Here is an 18,226-nt window from a genome sequence, read left to right on the forward strand (position 1 = left end):
TAGTTTATATGGATTTTTTTATGCCTTCAGTTATAAAAACCATCTTATCATTATTATTAATAATGGTAATATTATTATTTGATACAACAGGGAGTACAAAGAATGACGCCCTAGGAATAAAGGAAACCTCCTATTTCTTATAATTTGATAAAACATTTTTTCTCAGCAAAATATTATATAATATTAGCATGCCACAACATGAAAGTCTTTCAAGACGCCTCATCGAAACAACAAGTTCTATGACAGCTGTATTATGGGGAACCCTTGGCCCCTCCATGTGAAATAGGGAATGTAAGGACTGAGGTGTCTACCACAGGACCTAGTGTTGAAGGCAGGCAGACTGAAGAGGAGGCCGACCTTCAGATGCTCAACCCTCAGTTCCCAGTACTCACACACTAAGGATTTCTCATTTAAAAAACGGCTGGCAGCCTATTTGCCTCAGTTTTCACTAACGTACCTGAAGAGATATTAATACTTTAAAAACCATTTCAGGATTTAATTTTTGTAAGATGATTTTGGGCACACTATTTTCAGATATATCAAAGAATAAATTTGATAAGTGAAATCAGTTGCTCCATAGATCAAAATAAGAGCTCAAGCTCTCAGAATGATCTGGGAAATAAACAGTAAATTCACAGTAAATTTAACGGAAGTCTAAAATGATGAAAGATTCTGAAAACTAGATTTTAAGAGGGAATTATAAATTATAAATTATGACTGTGCCAACAGTATCCTAAACTAAAAATGATGGCTTTTCCATAGTAAATCTGAGAGCTTTGATATTTGAAATATATAATTTGGGCTTGTGTCATAATCTTAGCCTCCAGATAGAACTCCTTTTGCTTTGATTTTACAGGTTAGAAATGATAATCAATTTTAATATTTTAATATTAAGACTAACATGTTGATTTATTTTCTACCATTAATTATATTTCATTTTTTTAAGTAAAGTATATAACTTTATAATTATTCTTAAGTTTTGGCCTCTGGACAATATCTGTAGGTGCTTAAAAATCAATCCACAAATAATTTTCTGACCCCAATATTTACAGATTAAGATACTTAATATTTATGTTTTGTATGTATTATATTTAAATATTCACTAGTGAGTCCTATGTTACGAAAATAGTTCACTAGTACTTCTCATTTATATGTTGGCCTTTTCAATTTTATTGTTAAATTTTTCTTAATTCAACACCTGGGCCTATAACTTATTAATATAACGAAAACACAAACTCTAAACTGCTGTACATTTTCTGTAAAACTGACCAATAAATTTTGAAACATAAAGCAGAATTTACACGAACTAAATTTTTCAATAATCTATTTAAAGTTAGAGGTAATACCACTTATCACCTACCTACCTGCATGAATCTGGCAACTTGAGATCTCTATATAGTTGTTTGTTTTTGAGACAAGGTCTTGCTCTGTTGCCCAGGCTGAAGTGCAGGGTCACTGCAGCCTCCATCTCTTGGGCTCAAGTAGTCCTCCCACCTTGGCCTCCTAAAATGCTGGGATTACAGGTATGAGCCACCATGTCCAGACTTACTTGACATTTTAAAGTCTCAGTTTCCTTATCTTTAAAATGGCAATAAAAATATTTTACTGTGAGTTGTTTTGATAAGTAGAGTAACATGATACATGTTTGAAATATTTGAAATATTAAGGGCCTAAAAATTTGTAATTAAAAACTGGGCCCAGTGACAGGCATCTGTAGTTCCAGCTACTCAGGAGGCTAAAGTAGGAGGATCACTTGAGCCCAGGAGTTCAAGGCTGCAATGAGTCAAGACTGTACAACTGGACTCCAGACTGGATGAGAGCAAGACCTCAGATTTTAAAAAGAATGAATTTGTGATTGAAATAATATTAATTCAGGATTTTGTTCTATTTATAAAAAATATCTGAAATATACTTTCATCTAATTAATAAAGAATATGTCATATAAGAATAAAATCATGATCTGTACTGAGAGGTTTTTTAAACGCATTCAGAAGCCAGACCGGAGGGCAGAGGCCGGAGGTCAGAGGCTAGACAAGTGTTATTTGTCATCTAGTTAGCTGTAGGTAAAAAGACCACTTAATAAAATGAGTGTATTAGGCTGATTTAAGTAAAAGTGATTGATTTTCATTTAACATTTGTCCATTATTGTTAAGTCAAGTTGGAAAATCAATTTCAATGTGACCCAATGGGAGAACAGTTCCAGTATCCATATGCATTTAATGACAAGAACACATTAGTACTCATTTGCTTATAACAGTATTAAATAAAATGATAGCTTGTGTTTAAATTATTTTACAGGTGTGACACAAGGCAGCAAAATACAGCATATCAAAATGACAATGGAGATAATCTAATATCACACATTGGTCTCTTCTTATTTTGAAAGAAGAAAATCAGTGAGAAATAGACAAATTTTATAAAGAGAGGAAACTGGCATAAAATTTAAATAAATATACAGATCTCTTAAAATCTGTATTTCCCTTACTCACTTTCATATGCAGTTATTTTCAAATTATTTTAAAGTGTAACCAGTAGCAAGATACCCATTATGGATCTAGAATCACAGTATTTTTATAGTCCCTTGAACATGTTTCAAATACTATGCAGAATATATGACACTTTTTAGTCTTATAGTAACTTGTAAAATATTTATTTATTCATTATTGCTGGCCTCATGAAATGTCTATTTACTAAAAAAAGTATGAATTAATTTAAACATATTCTAAACAATAAGTTAGAATTTCCACCTGCATGAATTATTCTGTTCAAATACTGTTAAGGCCTACTCTCTGAGGGCAATGTGCAGGGTTTTGGGGATACCCTTATGAGCATAGGAAAAATTTCATATTCGTGGAGCTGGGTTGGTTGAAATTAGATTTTTTTAAAAAAACAAGACTGCTAGAATTCAAAGGTATCTTTTTGATCATTTATTTTTCTACACACAAATGAGAAAACTGAAGACCAGAAGGTTTAGAAAATTTGTGCCAGATTGAAGCTGATAAATGACAGTATCGAGATCCCAACTCCCCTGACTCCCAATGCAGTGTTCTTTCCAATATGCCACCAAGGGCTATAGGAATGGCTCTAATTTTTCCTCCTTCCTATAACTCACTTTCCCAGCTCCTAATCTCTTGCATAACTCACTTTTTCAGCTGCCAATCTCTTGCTACAGTTTGAAAAGCAATGTGCAATTCCTGGAATATATAAGCTAGTTCATCCCTCTTGTGCTTTTGAACACGCTTGTTCCTCATGGAGAGAATTGAAGTAGGGATGGAAGTTGCAGTATACGAAGGGGTTGAATTACACAACTTCTAAGGTTTCTTGTGATGTAAAAATTCCTTATTCTGTATAAACTTGCTGTAGAATTTATTGCCACTTCTAAATATTAAATATTATTTATAGATGCCTATATAATTAAATGTATGTTGTGTATGTGTATTATAGAGTAATATGCATGCATTCTGAATATATGCCAAAGTAACTTATCAGTAAAACACAGATACACAGTTGATAAGCTAGGCACCAGAAGAATCAGGTTCAAAACTGAAATTTTAAAAGTGCTTCCCTACATGTATAATTGCCCTAAGTCAGTCAGTTATTGCCTGAATAGGTAGAGGAATCAAGTGCTGCACTGTAAAATGACAGCACGGAATAACGAGCTCTCACTGGATTTTAAAACCTGACTCTCGATCTAGATTCTGTTACATTCGGCAATGTACCCTTGGGAAATTCACCAAACATCTCTAGATCTCATATTCATCTGTTAAATGAGAACAGTATAACACCGACTCAGCACAGATAGGACAAAAATGTGGTAATTAAACATACATAAGACATAGTAGGTGCTCAGTGACTGTTAGCTGAATTGGAGTTCTGACCCTTCTCTATAAAAATAAAGTATACTCCCCTCTCCTGGAATTACGAGTTCCCTCAACAACGACAATACCTTGATACCTCCCATTAGATACAAACATCACCACGCACACAAGTATATGCATGCGCACGCACACACACACACTCATAGAAGCATTGGAAGTATTGGAAACCCACGTTTTATTCCCGAGAAGCAAGGAAGGAGACCCCTGGCAAATCAAGAAAAATAGCTGAAGCCAATAATCCCTGTTTTTCAGTTAATGAACCTAAATCTGTGGTCTAAAAAACAGAGTCGATTTATATTAGGAAAAAAGTGTTCTTTCATATAAGAATCCACTTGACCACTTGACAATCCACCAAATCCACCAATTTGACCTGTTATATCACATATAATATGACCTGCTATATCATAATTTTTAAGTGATTCCTTTTGGAGCCCATAATGAAAGGCTATCTACAAAGGCAGAAACATTGAGATAGGGCTAAGCTACTCAGGAAAACACATATTATTTCCATTCCTTTTACAAATTTGAGAACCCTCCAGGAGTCTAATTCTAACTTCTTTTGCATCATGTTATTGTCCAATTCAAAGCTGTTATTATCCACAGACTATAAATAAAATCTAAATCCTTAATGCCTGCAGATTTTTGCATCTTCAATAATTAACTAACAGGTACAAAAATAAATGGGTTGATACATGAAACGAACACTATTTCATTTGTATGTTTTCCGACTAACATTTAAAGATCATCATTAAAGGAAGAAAACACTGCTGCAAAAAGAAAAGTATGATATATCTCAGAGCCAAATTTGTGATTTTAAATTTATAGAAAACTTAAGAATATCTAAGCTACTGATTATACTTTACTACTGAAATTTACTTCACTGTCATTAGAGGTAAGATACATGTGTAAAAACTAAAATAATTCAGTGTGCTCTATATTTTCATTACAGAGCTTTTCTTTTTATTTTGTCCAGATAAATGGAGAACATGAGATATAATCCAAAAATCATACTTTTGAAGTTTTGAGCCTTATCTGTTTTTTAAAGATTTCCCCTTGAAGGGTTACAAGCCATTTTTTGTGGCCAAAATTCTCATAAACAATATGGTTAGTTGCAATTTCACATTGAAAAATATGACAGAATAATAATATAGACTTAATGGCAAAAAGGTGTTAACTAGACAAACATTAGTGGAACAGCAACAGTGGGAGGAAAGGAAGGAAAACAAAATTTTAAGAAAAGACTGTTTAGTCATTTCAAGTTTCAATCTGTTTACTTCCAAGTGATTAGGGCTGCAATAGTGAAATATACAACCTTAAAAACATAATTTATAGTTTATTATTTGAATGACACTTCATTTTCCTATTGCCTGCAAATTACTAATTAAAATAATACCTCTTCCCTATTCTTCATTTTTTCCTTTTCTTTTCTTTCTCCTTTTCTAGCTCTTGATTCTCTCTCCTTCTATATCACCTCATAATCTTATGTTTCCTCTTCAGTGAAGTATTTTGTATGCTGGTAAACATGAAAGTAATATTATTCAGATTTACTGCTGTTGCTATACCTAGGGATTTTATTCGAATTTATTGGTACTTGTCTATCATTCCTAACTGCCCTACAGTAACTGTCAAAAGGTGAAGTTCTGAATATTAACCCAAAGAAATATTTGAAATATGTAAATGAAAATATTTTATCACACACACACACACACACACACCTCTCTCCTTCCTAAACTTCTTATCTCATAAAAGAGTACTGATGCCAGAGCATGAAAAGTGTATTAAGAGCTTAACATCAGTATTAATAACTCAGATTTAAAACTCTTAGCAATTAATTAAGATTAATGACAGAAGTCATCCCTTTTTCTCCAGTGTAACAATTCCTCACATCTTTTCAATCTCCCATTCATGAACCCCTCCATGTTCATTTCAGGCTGTGAAAAACAAAGGTCCTGAAACTTTGATCCTGTTATCTGCTGCTTTTTGTATCTGAGATTAAGGAAGTAGACATCGGCAAATTTACAACCAACAGCTCAGACAGCTGTCCTACTTTAAGCAGTTAATGGAAAAGGAACTAATCTAGTTAAGAGCATAAGACTAGTTCATAAATCTGGATTCAGAGGACAGTTAAAACCGTCCTACCTCTTCTGGAGAGTAGTAACTGAATTAAATTCTCTTCTCACTGTTTGTTGAGAAGAGCCAGCGTTTCTGTAAACTGGACTAATGAGGCACTCAGAGCTAACATAAGCCACATGTAGGCCAGCACCATAGATGATTATGCAAAAGATTAATTAACATTAAAATATATGATTTGGCTAGGACAAATACAGATCTCACAAGAATTCCGATCACTGAAAATTTTTCTTAAATAGAATATGAATAAAGATCAAATCTGTTTTTAAAAAATGAAAAAAATGCAACTGCAAGCAAAAAAAAAATTCTGAAAAAGACAATAAAAATTAAAAGCCTTCATTTGTTCAAAATTTAGCCTAAAGGAAAATGATTGTGTTATGTTTTTATAATTCAGAAAATGTTCAATAGATTTAATTACAACTTAAAAATTAACTATCCAAAATGACTAATTTTAGCTCCATATAAATAACATTTGTATGTATCATCATCTTTAGCCATATTTTTGTAGAAAATAATACAAACTTGTTAAATTTCAGAATTGTTCTGCCCTATTTTTCTCAGTAGCTTGATTTATAAGTAGTAAAATAATAAGTAAAGATAACAGAAATGTTTAAATTCTACAAATTCAAATTATACCTCTCTTATGAATCACTAGGATCTAATGCACATATTAACTTATAATTTATATTCTTAATTATAATAAAACTAAGAGGAACTATAATAGACAAAATTCTGTTCCTCAAATCAATATCTCATGCATATTACAGGGTAACTATGTTATCTGATGGCATAGGAGACTGTACCCAGAATTAGAAAGTTAAAATCTTGACCCTGCTCACCGAGCTGTGGGAACCACAATGGTGTGCTTAAGTCGAGTGGGCCTCAGTTTAGATACATCTGGTGAGAGATAGAGCAAATGATTGAGAGAAAAGTTATATAACTATAATTTGAAAGACATACATGAGGAAAATGGCTAAGTCCCGCTAAACACAGATAATGTAGTGACAAAGGGCATCGAAGCGGAAAATTCACATAAGCTCTCAGAGACATGCAAGTGGAATTCAAGAGGGAAGGTCGCATTATCTAAGAATGATGTCTAATGACGTCTCTAACGATGAGGACAAAGCAGTGGAAGCCTCAATCAATGTTAGGAAGTCAGACAAGGGAGAGAAATGAAAGAATTAGAGAAAGATAATGGGAGAGTAATCCCTCTTTACTCCAGAAATTTATCTGTATGCTATGTATGTAAACATGCTATTTGAATGTTTTATTGAAATGTTTTACAGACTTACTAACTCTTTTAGGCAACTAAGATTTGAGAAGGGCGTATGTGCGTGTGTCTGTGTGTGTGTCTCACCAATCTGCACTAGGTTTGGCCTTAAAGCTATTTAAATAAAATAAAGTGAATTCATAATTAACTATTAAGAAATCATTCATGTCAGGAAATGGCTCTAGAAAACAAAAGTGCTTGATTTAAAAAAAATTAGAAAACTCTAATATGATTCAAAACAAAAGTATGCTTAGTACTGGATATGATTATGAAATTTAATATATATATTATGTATTATTTTCAGTATACTAACCTGCTTACTAAGAAGCATTATGGGAACCTAAAGTATCTTTCTGCTACATTTTCCAAGTGAAAAGAGCTCTTTAAGGAGAAAGAGATGATGTATATCAGAGAATAAAATTATTGTGAAATGGCAGTGAGTTTGTAGAAACTATCCTAACTTTATAAGTTTTTTAAAAGCATAAGGAGAAAAAAAAACTTGCAATTATTTGAAACTAGGAAAGTGTTAACCCAAAGCCAGGAAAAATAAAATGGTAAGCAAATGTTCACGGGTATTCTTTCATTTCTCCTTATTTTCTGTTTCCTTCTCCCTTTTTTTTATGTTATTTGCAAAGTTTGAAAAATAAATTATTTTTATTTTATACCTCAAAATTATATCAGTTTCAAAATTCTTAAATGTTAGAGGTTGGAATTTGATTCAGAGTACAATTAGTGGAAAATATAAATAAAAATGATATGGAAAAATTTTTAAAGAAATTATTTAGTATAATTATTACTATTGCATACTACTATGTATTAGTTTCTATGTTATACAAATCCTAGTGTTTTATTTATAAATAAAAATGAGAGATATTTAGCAAAGTTGAAAAGGCATTTATAAGTACATTTTTAGGAATAAAGGGGCAATAAAAGCTTCCTACTCAAGCCAATTTCCTTAACTGAGTTATAAAGCTTTCCTTAAACTAAACTTATAAATGGGGTTCTGGTAGACACACAGGCACCATCATAGTGCATTCTATTTAAGTAACAAACTGTCTACAAAACAATGCACTGTATCCCCCCTTGGGCTGGGTCTTCTGACCTCTAAATTTAAACATGAGTATTTAACACAAGTAGAATAATGTAGATTTTTGTAAATTATTAGAAATTATAGTAATTTATTTAAATATATATTCAAGCCTCTGTAATAAAAAGTATATAAAAACCATACACAAAGTAACAAAAAATGGAAAATAAAGCTTAAAATTGTATCTGTGTTGACATTTCTGCTCCCCATTGGATGATTTAATTGATGTCTTCAAGGTATTCTACATCACAGCCATACATTGAGCCTCAGAAAATAATGTGTTTAGTCCTGGACCACCAAGACATTTCGAAAGTATTCTTTTTTTTTATTATTGTTATTTTTTTAAGATGGGATCTTGCTCTGTCACCCAGGCTGGAGTGCAATAGTGTGATCATGGCTTACTGCAGCCTTGACATCCCTGGCTCAAGCAATCTTCCCACCTCAGCCTCCCAGGTAGCTGCTACTACAGGCATGTTCCACTCTACCAGGCTAATATTTTGTTTGTATTTTTTGTAGAGATGGGGTCTCCCTATGTTGCCCAGGCTGGTCTCAAACTCTGGGACTCAAGGGATTCTCTCATCTCTGCCTCCCGAAGTGCTGGGATTGCAGGTGTGAGCCCCACACTCAGACAAAAGTATTCTTTCAGAGTGCCAGAGCTCACTGATGATGATGAAAAGAAGTTACATTTCTAAAACCAGTGCATTGAGAAGAGGTATTTACACTAATCACTTTTTGTTTCTTGTTTATCAAAAGGTTGCTGATGAGATTTTAATCAAGATAAATATTTATCTAAACTTGGAAATTAATACATAAAATGTATATGATTTCACTAAATAGCTAATAATGCCTATATGGGGAGGGGAGACAACTAAGTACCCAAGTTCTGTTTATAGGTTCTTTGAAAAAAATAAATTTTTTGGTAATTTAAATGATTAAATTTTGCATATTCTGCATTTCACTTCAGGAAACCAGACTGAGTCAACACCTTTGCCAACTTATATACCTAATTAAGAGATTATTTTATTCAAACTAAGAAATGTTATCAAAAAGCATTCTATTTCATGAATTTGTTATTTTCCACTGAAACAGTTGATGATATACACAGTGAGCAAATATGTCCTATAAAAATATATACATATATAGTTATAAACATGCTATATGCACATTCATATATATATATATACACACTCTCCTAAAACAGTCAGTGGGATAGTAGTAATAATGGCATGTTCATGAGATGGATTATTCCAGTAAAAATTTATCTTTCAAATAGGTATAAACTGAAGTTAATTACTTCCATTAATTTAAATGGAATATGATGGTATTTTAAAGATGCCCTGAAAGGTAAAGGCCAAAGATAATAATAATGAAAGATAATATAAAGAACGGAAAAGTCTAGTGGTATTCTTTTCCAGCTTTGTTGCATCAGAATTGCCCTAAAGAAACTATAACGAATTTCAGATCTTATAGAAATAAAAGGTAAACAATGGGTTTACAGTTTTTAAACATTTTTATATTTTCTACTCTGTCACTTTAATATATAAAAGGAAATGAATAGAAATACATGGGCATTTCATACATGATAGGACTGACTCAATTAGGCTACAACAAAGGGTTATTTTTTCTAAAGCCCCTAAAATCTGTTACAAAGTTCAGCTATATGGCACAAAATAGTGGGATGGAAACTAAAAACTAAATTTAAGAATGTAGCCCTTTCTAAAAATAATGATTTTTGGGGTAATAATATTGAGTAACCCAGGCTATCAATATACATATATTTTAATGATTTTTTTTAAGAATGCAGTCATTAGCAGCATAATTCTAGGCACTGAAGACATTTGAAGCATCGAATCAATTGAGTGAAGGTTTCAATCTGCTCTGAAAGACCCACTGGTGGTTACACTTCGCAACTGCGATGGGAACATAATGGCAGTGTGATGCAGAATCTCTACTATCCAGATGCTTATTATATTTGAAGATGACATGGTTTAAGAGTGCTAAGCACTGGGTGATTTGTTAACATAATGGAGTACAAAGCCATCCTTGAGAAGGTTGTAATCATTTAAGAAGCCACCATTAAAAAGGGCAAGGCCAGTGTGAGCCTGAAAATTCACAAGCAGGACTGAAAGGCACGAGCATAAATTTAGAACTAGAGATGTAAACAAGAAGTAGAGCCCAAAGCCTTTGACTTTGACGTTATCAGGATTCTCTGGTCCCTTTTAAATGAACTTGTGCAACCTGTCTTCTCTGATATTTTTGTGGGTTTTGCTGTAGATTTAAAAAATTGGAGGATTGAGATGTTCTGTCAGACTGAATATTCTTGAGAAAGCAATTGCCGTCAATCATTTCAAAAAAATGAAATAACATCTGCACAACTGACGAAAGTCCTCTCAATATAATGAAAAATATTTATGTTGCTTATTTCAACAAGACATAAAAACTTTGCTACATACTACCATCTGCCCTTAGGCCATTGCTCCCTGGCTACTTCCCTCTCCAAAGGATACTTTTGAGTCACCATCTCTCCTTTTTCTCAAGAAAGGGAGCCTAAATTTTACGAATGATAATATTTTACGTTAACTATAGAATCTTTATTATCTTACCATTCCCAGGAGCTTTTTATCAGGCTAATATTTTAACCAATTCTATTATGTCATATTTACGTGTGCAAAATTAAGGAGTTTTTGCAGTATTTCCATTGAAGTCAACAAATTCTTGAATTTTTTGTTTCTGGTTGAATGTAGGTAGTAGAGGAGGAGAATCGCCCAAAAAGAAAATGTTTGCTTACTTCCGACTTAACATTTTATTTTTTATATGCAACTATAGGAATGAAGTCTTTATGAATAGGAATAAATTAAAGTCAATTCAATTTGGTAAATTTTGTTTTACTAAAAAATTACATCCATCTGCAAAAAATTTAATTCAGTTTCATCTGCGTGTAATAAGAAACCTTACAAGTTTAAAAACAAATGGTGGATGTACTTGACGAGTGTTACTAGGATTCTTCAACTGCTGTATACACACTTTTATGTCTGCTTGCTGGTGAGGAGAGACTGCCTTCTGAAGGTTAACATAACCTCGATTACAGCCAAGAAGCTCCTAGGAGATTTAATTGGTTTGTGGAACTACTCCAAAACTAGTGCTGCGCTTTCTTCTTTCTTTGCCTTTCTGCTTCTCTAACTCTCTCTTTTCAAATCAAAAAGGAGAACGCATGGTAATGCATCATTTATAAATTACCTTGTTACTGCGAAAAACAAAACACTGCTTTGAAAACCAAACAAACTCCTGCTGCGGACTCCGGCATGTTTGATGGAGGCCCTTCAAAAGAGTCCACGGCTTAATGGAGGTTGCTTATGTGGAGACTTCGATCTGTACCTGCTGTCCCCTGTCACTCCCTGGAAACTTGGCGGCAGATGTTGCAGCGTTAAGTTGTCTCTGAAGTGGCTTTCTGTCCTCGTCTCCCCACCGCAACGGAGTCAAACTACATTAGATCTCTTATTTGTGCCTAAGGCAAGTTTGGGAGCGCAGCTGTGTCCACCCCCACTCCTACCTTTGGTGTTTCAGGCCTCCAGGCAGCGAGAGTGAGACCAAAACGGTTCTGCCGCTCTCAACTACCTCCGCTGACAATCCGGCCGCTCGCTGCGGGCTGGGGAGGCCGCTGCCGCCGCTGCAAACAGATGTCAGCGACAACCTGCTAGCTTACACCTGGACGCGCGGCCCTCACCTCGCGCGCCGCGCTGAAACATTCATGACTCGGAGGACTTCCCGCCGCAATCAAAGCCCGGGCCCGGCGTGCGACTCGCGGACCCCGCCACCTCGGCGGGAGCTGGCGCGCGGAAGAGAGCGCGAGAGAGGGCCTGAGCGGGAGACTGCTCGCCTGCTTTGATACTTTATGCCTGAACTTCAATTACTTGATCAAGGACTTCAATTCAGCAGTGAATTCTTCCACAAACGTACCCGGTGCGGCCTCTCAGCCATAAAAGGGGCGCATTTGGCTGGAAATTCGCCGTGACGGGACTTACAGAGTAAATGTGCGTGACTCTAGGTTGAGTTCTAGGAACGCTGATTTGTTTATACAACTAAACTTGAGTCTCAAGAGGCAGAATCTGCAGTAAACAATTATAAATAAATGACAAGATTGTTTTTCTAGGTAGAAAACATGCTGTTGACTAGGCAGAGGTCGTGTTATTTAGAACCATTAGCCACAACCTGAAAACAACTGTGTTTTATTGTCTCTCAAGTGGCATGAAGTTTGTTTTTGCCTTTTTTTAGATTCACTATTACTTCCTTTAAAAATCAGATATAAGAAAGCATTCTTATTTACTTCTTGACAATACACATCAAGTTCCATCCATTTCTAACTAAAAAAATTGTTTAAACTCTTCCTGATTTCTACAGTGTAAAAATTGCTTTATAATCACACACATGGAACTTGTATACCTGTATAAATACTTCATAAGAAGCATAATCAAAAGTAAATATTATGCATATATACACACAGAAACCATTATGAGCACAGAAAACACAGGAAAATAAAATTATTTGCAAAATATATTCAATTTATATGTCGATAAGAAAGTTTATTTTAAAAAGAATTGACCTTAACAGAAAATAACATTTGTTCCAGTGAACTTTTTGCTATGCATAGACAATTCTTTTAGAGGGAATCAGTGTATCTAATCTAAGCTGATACAATGCTATTTACAAATTTCCTAATATTCCTCATATCAGATAATTAGTTGAGAACATAGATTTGTTGATATAAAAGTGATATACATTTTCAAAGGGCAATGGACATCTCTTAAAAATATAAAATCTTTCATAAATTGATCTCAGTTCAATGTTTTTCATTTAATCAGATTTTGATTGACATTAGGGATGTAAATTTGCTAACAATAGGATTTCACCCTTGCTTAGAGCCCAATTGTAGGTGTGCCTGATTATTTAAAGCTAACAAAAGAACTCCAGGACTAATTTTTCTCATTCAATGAATGATTATGCCAGGACTTACACACACACACACACACACACACACACACACACACACTACCCTGAGGTCAATTCATTTTCTCCTTTCTTGAAGCAAATATAAATGTAGATAGATAAACAGTTATTTAAAGAACAGCCAGAGAAGTAGAGGCTACTACCACTTGGGCATCGTAGTCCCCTAAATTTTAATTTTCTTTAGTACATGTAATTCCATGAGATAAACCACATCTATATAAACTAAATTGGTAAAAACCATAAGGTTCAGTAACTTTAACATTTTACCAACTAACCACAGTAAGTAGAAGGTAGCGGTGAGCTATGGATGTCTTCTCATGCATAGATAAAGCATTACCAAAGCAGATCATCCAATTTTAATATCATGCATCCAAATTAGCTGTGCCAAATATACTCTAAATTCCTAATACTCTTCCTGCCTCTGCGTCATTATTTTCTGAATAGGTAAATTACTGTAAATTCCCCAAATGAAAGATACTCTAAAGCAAAAAAGAACTGAAATTTAAGAAATATTATGTGCTCTTTCTATAAAATAGAAATAAAATTTGTAGGATATTAGAGTCTCAATACAGATTATATCACTGCCCCATGCAAATATGATTTTATTTAAACAAATAATTAAATATTACTTTTTGAATAATAATATTTTTATGTTTACATTATTTTAGAGACTTAAAAAAATCACTGAAATATTACCATGATTAAGTGTCCTATGATTGCTGCAGATTCTTTTTGGCACAAGTTGCCTTTGTCAATAAAGATATTTACTGTGCTGGTGACTATAAGAATAGGGCAACTGAAGGCTTCCTTTGTTCACAAGAAGCCAACTGAAAATTAACATATAAAAATGTATAAACTAGTATAAGAAATTGTCAAAACAAAGTGAAAGCATAGTGGAAATAAATGTATTTAAGAAGAAACAAAGAAAAAAGAAGAAGGAAGGAAGGAAAGGAGGGAGGGAAAAAGGAAGGTGGGGAGGAAGGGAGGTATGATAGCACTTTAGAGATGGTGAAACCAAAACAGTGTGGTGCCCTAATACATACTGTAAACTTATAAAAAATGTTGGGGCCCTTCAATTATCCCAATAATGTACAAAAAGCTATTTCACTAAAGTAGTGCAATAATTCTTGCTGTGTATTTTTATGATTAAATCTCTGGAAAAATGTAGGTTAAGGTTTATATGTGTGTGGGATAGGGAAGTTATATGGGAGTTAATTTTATGAAATAAAGAAGACCTGGTTGATGATGTGGAGTTGACATAAATTCGGATTTTTTTTTTTTTTTTTTGAGATAGGGTGTCCCTCTGTTGCCCAGGCTGGAGTGCAGTGGTGTGATCTCAGCTCACTACTGCAACCCTCACCTCCTGGGTTCAAGTGATTCTTTCACCTCAGCCTCCCGAGTAGCTGGGACTACAGGTGTGCCCCACCACGCCTGGCTAATTTTTGTATTTTTTGGTAGAGACAGGGTTTCACCATGTTGGCCAGGCTAGTCTCCAATTCCTGGCCTCAAGTGACCCACCTGCCTCGGCCTCCCAAAGTGCTGGGATTACAGGTGTGAGCCACCACACCTGGCCACATTCAGGTATTCTTAATAATCTTTGTGAAACAATGAAAATGGAAAGCTGGGAAATAAAAATGTGGCGGGGGGGGTGAAGATTTCTCAAGTTGTCTAAAAGGTAAAGGTCATATGCTGATAACTACAGACTTGACATAAAACCTCAGTCTAAAACAAAATAATAAATATTATAAAAAAGCACTAGCAAGAAACATAAAGGCAAAACAGCAAATCATGCCAAGCTTACCTGATTTTCTTGAGCGAAGAATGTGTGGTTGGTTTGGTTGGATGGGTGAATAGATAGATATACATTATACCTTAAATTCAGCAAGGAATTTGACACAATTTATTAAATATCCTTGGGAATCATGTAGTAAACTGAGTTTGTACTTTTGGGTAGTTTCCTAGCTTTAACATAGTAATAACACTTAACTGTGAAGTGTCCATATAGTAATGACATTATATATATAAGTGTCATATAGTAATGACATTATATAAGTGTCATATAGTAATGTCATTATAGTAATGACACTTAACTGTGAAGTGTCCATCTGTGAGAAAAGGCTCTCATGGGATGCCACACTGAGGTTTCAACATTGGCTTGAAATAAAAATTTGCAGGTAAGAAAACATCAGAAGTACTGAAGCTAAAAAGAATACGTATGATGATAAAAGATTAACTCAGACTGCATCAGGCACACATAGAATCATAATATGTATCTGATGAAAAAAACAAATCAATTAATTGAATCAACAACTGATGTTTACTAAGCCTGAAGTCCCACACTTAAGTAAAAACAAATTTTTAAAAAAGGCATAAATAGCATATAGAGTGGAAAAAGCGGGGTTTTAGTTAACCTCACATAATAAAAGTCAACTATATTTTATCTATATCTCTGAGGTTTGGAATCTTTGAAAACTGAAAGTTTTATCCTACATTTGTCACCAAAATTCATTCGGAAGCAATGAATTTTACAATTCATATATATTAATATATAATAGAAAAATGTCTGAATAATATGATTAGGAGATGATGCTTTACATAATATTTGATACATAGATTATATCATATTCCTAAAATCAGAAAAATCCTGAATTTTGAAATAATCTGACCTCAAGAGTTAGAATAAACGCTTTGGACTTACCTTAGACAAAAGTGTGAGCATAGTGATTAAAAAAAAAAAAAGGAAAAGGAAGAAAATCTTGGTCAAAATAATGGAAAGGGAAGCATTATTCTTCAAACATGAAAAAATAAATAATTTAACCTGCTGGGGCAACATTTGAAATATTACAGCATTATAATTTAAGAAGAATGTTAAATTTATTTGATATCTAACAGAGTACCTGATATATGTTAGGCACTAGGTAAATATTTATTGAATGAATGATTATAATGCATCATTTTAAAAACTAAACATACCAATTTATCTAAACTCACATATTTCTTCTTTTCTATTCCCAGTGAATCTTTCTGGTTTTCACTTCTGAATCCCAGATTATCTTGCAAACCACGAATCACTGCCTCGGTGACTTTGCTCATGATGCCACATCTATGGAAATGTTCATTCTACATATCTCCTAACTATATTCGAAGACAGGGCACCTATATTTTTGAAGAAGCTTTCCCTAATCTCTCCTGAGGGAGAGCTAATCTTTATTTTCCTATGCACTCAAGAGTACCCAGAACACATTCCAGAATAGATCTTATTTTTGTATATGTCTTGTTTCCCAAAGTTCAGGTTTCTTAAGGGCAGAGGCTGCTGTTTGTTTCTACCCATCGATATTACCTGATGCCATTGCTTTTACATATTTATAATCCAAAAATTATTGAATTGAATCAAAATTAATAGGAATAATGAAAGACTATAAATTGCAATCATGACAGTTAAAAGAAAATATAAAGTATTAGCAAGAGAGCTGAGACCACTGTCTGTTTTTATTGGCTAGTATATATTCAATGTTAGCTCAATACCCAGCACTTAATAAGGTGAAAATTATTGAACAAATAAACTAGTGTCTAACCTGGGGAATAAAAACTAAGATGATGCATGAAAACAATTTTAAAACACATGAAGTTAAAGTCTAGCATGTAGAAGAGGAAGAAGAGTTAGTACACATTGTTCCAGAACAGAACTCCAGATCACAGATGAATTTAAAAAGATACAAATGTTATTATGTGAAAACGTTTTATGAAGAACCACAGTGATTGGATCATGAAAGAGACTGCTTTATAAACCAACTAGTTCTCTCTACTTATGGTCTTAGCAAACAGTAAATGATGATCTGTTGGGAAAATTCCAGGAATAAATTTTCTCAAATTGCCTTTTTAAGAAAATCCCCTGAAGCTGAAGTTCATGAAGTTTATTCCCTTGTTAAAACAGAGGAATGATCATGTTGACACGCAGCGAAACAATTCTAAAGAGGTAGGAGGCAGTACTAGATTCTGGAGGTGAGGCTTGGACACCAGACCTAATTGATGATTAACTAAAACAGGGACGGGGTGAAAACACTTTCCTGTAAGACACACTGACCAGGGTGCCATGTCAGTTTGCCATTGCCATGGCAACACCCAGAAGTTACCACCACTTTCCATGACAATGACCCAATGACCCGGAAGTTGTCACACCTTTTCTAGAAATGTCTGCATGATCCTCCCCTTAATTTTCATATAATTAAAAGTGGGTATCAATGTGACTACAGAACTGCCTCTGAGCTGCTCCTCTGGGCACACTGCCTATAGGGTAGCCCTGCTCCACAAGGAGTAGTACCTCTGCTGCTGCTATGCGCTGTCACTTCAACAAAAGTTGCTAACACCTCTGGCTTACCCTTGAATTCTTTTCTGGATGAAGCCAGGAAACTTCCTGGGCTAAGCTCCAATTTGGGAGCCCTCCTGCCCTGCATCAGATTCCTTCTTAGATGAAGTTAAGAACTCTCCCAGGCTAAGCTTCAATTTTGGGATTCACCTGCCCTGCATCACTACTATTATGAACTGTACCGTCTCTGAACCAAACCTATCCATTGTTACATATGGAAAGGTTTTAATCAATTTTTCTTACATCAATACAATGGGAAATAGTACTACTATATTACTGAAATTACAAAACTGGAGTAATTGTAGCCACATTTCCAAAACAAAAATATAGCCTCAGACAGGCTACCCTGGTGGGGAAAAATATATACATATGTGTGTATGTGTGTGTGTGTTTATCACTATCACAGATTTTTATAATGCTTTATAACTTTAAAGACATTTTTACATAATAGTCAAGAAATTCGATTACATCAACTGTTGAAGGCAGGGAAC

The 18,226-nt window shown here is 34.1% G+C and overlaps 1 protein-coding gene across 3 annotated transcripts in view; it reads right to left on the reverse strand.

The window, feature by feature from the left end:
* The window catches only part of ANTXR2 (ANTXR cell adhesion molecule 2), a 152,569-nt gene that overhangs the window by 41,149 nt on the left and 93,194 nt on the right, over positions 1-18,226 (reverse strand). The gene's annotated exons all lie outside the window — the stretch shown is intronic.

The sequence above is a fragment of the Nomascus leucogenys genome, chromosome 9, assembly GCF_006542625.1.
Source record: "Nomascus leucogenys isolate Asia chromosome 9, Asia_NLE_v1, whole genome shotgun sequence".
Lineage (NCBI taxonomy): Eukaryota > Metazoa > Chordata > Mammalia > Primates > Hylobatidae > Nomascus > Nomascus leucogenys.